We start from the raw sequence: 2,545 nt of genomic DNA on the forward strand, positions 1-2,545 counted from the left end.
GATCAATCAATGAAAAATAATGCCATGCAACTTTGTTTCTGATTTAAAAAAAGGTTCACTTGTTTAGGCCTGACATTTACAACCCTAAAAATATCTCACTTTCAAAAACAATATTTATTTTCAATTTAAAAAAAAAAATCCCTAGAGGTTCGAACCCACTACTGAGAGAACTCAAACCTGAGCATTATCCGTTACGCCACCAACAAGTAGGTGACTGAGGAGCTGATAATAGTCTATTTATATGAAATGAATGATCAATCAATGAAAAATAATGCCATGAAGCTTTGTTTCTGATTTTAAAAAAGGTTCACTTGTTTTGGCCTGACTTTTACAACCCTCAAAATATCTCACTTTCAAAAACAATATTTTTTCAATTAAAAAAAAAAAAGTAATAAAATATCAGTAGAGGTTCGAACCCACTAGTGAGAGCACTCAAACTTGAGCATTACCGGTTACGCCACAAACCAGTAGATGACTGAAGAGCTGATAATAGTCTATTTATATGAAATGAATGATCAATCAATGAAAAATAATGCCATGCAACTTTGTTTCTGATTTTAAAAAAGGTTCACTTGTTTAGGCCTGATATTTACAACCCTCAAAATATCTCACTTTCAAAAACCATATTTATTTTCAATTTAAAAAAAAAAGAAAAAAAATATCCCTAGAGGTTCGACCCACTACTCAGAGCACTCAAAACTGAGCATTACCCGTTACGCCACAAACCAGTAGATGACTGAAGAGCTGATAATAGTCTATTTATATGAAATGAATGATCAATCAATGAAAAATAATGCCATGCAACTTTGTTTCTGATTTAAAAAAAGGTTCACTTGTTTAGGCCTGACATTTACAACCCTCAAAATATCTCACTTCCAAAAACAATATTTATTTTCAATTAAAAAAAAAAGAAAAAAAATATTCGTAGAGGTTCGAACCCACTACTGCGAGAACTCAAACCTGAGCACTACCGGTTACGCCACAAACCAGGAGATGACTGAAGAGCTGATAACAGTCTATTTATTTGAAATGAATGATCCATCAATGTAAAATGATGTTATGCAACTTTGTTTCTGATTTTAAAAAAAGGTCCACTTGGTTAGGCTTGACATTTAAAACCCTCAAAATATCTCACTTTCAAAAACCATATTTATTTTCAATTTAAAAAAAAAAATCCCTAGAGGTTCGAACCCACTACTGAGAGAACTCAAACTTGAGCATTATCCGTTACGCCACCAACCAGTAGGTGACTGAGGAGCTGATAATAGTCTATTTATATGAAATGAATGATCAATCAATTAAAAATAATGCCATGAAGCTTTGTTTCTGATTTTAAAAAAGGTTCACTTGTTTTGGCCTGACATTTACAACCCTCAAAATATCTCACTTTCAAAAACAATATTTTTTCAATTAAAAAAAAAAAAGTAATAAAATATCAGTAGAGGTTCGAACCCACTAGTGAGAGCACTCAAACTTGAGCATTACCGGTTACGCCACAAACCAGTAGATGACTGAAGAGCTGATAATAGTCTATTTATATGAAATGAATGATCAATCAATGAAAAATAATGCCATGCAACTTTGTTTCTGATTTTAAAAAAGGTTCACTTGTTTAGGCCTGATATTTACAACCCTCAAAATATCTCACTTTCAAAAACCATATTTATTTTCAATTTAAAAAAAAAAGAAAAAAAATATCCCTAGAGGTTCGACCCACTACTCAGAGCACTCAAACCTGAGCATTACCCGTTACGCCACAAACCAGTAGATGAATGAAGAGCTGATAATAGTCTATTTATATGAAATGAATGATCAATCAATGAAAAATAATGCCATGCAACTTTGTTTCTGATTTTAAAAAAGGTCCACTTGTTTAGGCCTGACATTTACAACCCTCAAAATATCTCACTTCCAAAAACAATATTTATTTTCATTTAAAAAAAAAAGAAAAAAAATATTCGTAGAGGTTCGAACCCACTACTGCGAGAACTCAAACCTGAGCACTACCGGTTACGCCACAAACCAGTAGATGACTGAAGAGCTGATAACAGTCTATTTATTTTAAATGAATGATCCATCAATGTAAAATGATGTTATGCAACTTTGTTTCTGATTTTAAAAAAAGGTCCACTTGGTTAGGCTTGACATTTAAAACCCTCAAAATATCTCACTTTCAAAAACCATATTTATTTTCAATTTAAAAAAAAAAGAAAAAAAATATCCCTTGAGGTTCGACCCACTACTCAGAGCACTCAAACCTGAGCATTACCCGTTACGCCACAAACCAGTAGATGACTGAAGAGCTGATAATAGTCTATTTATATGAAATGAATTATCAATCAATGAAAAATAATGCCATGCAACTTTGTTTCTGATTTTAAAAAAGGTCCACTTGTTTAGGCCTGACATTTACAACCCTCAAAATATCTCACTTTCAAAAACCATATTTATTTTCAATTTAAAAAAAAAAGAAAAAAAGTATTCTAGAGGTTCGACCCACTACTCAGAGCACTCAAACCTGAGCATTACTCGTTACGCCACAAAC

Source organism: Antedon mediterranea, chromosome 8, assembly GCF_964355755.1.
Source record: "Antedon mediterranea chromosome 8, ecAntMedi1.1, whole genome shotgun sequence".
Classification (NCBI taxonomy): domain Eukaryota; kingdom Metazoa; phylum Echinodermata; class Crinoidea; order Comatulida; family Antedonidae; genus Antedon; species Antedon mediterranea.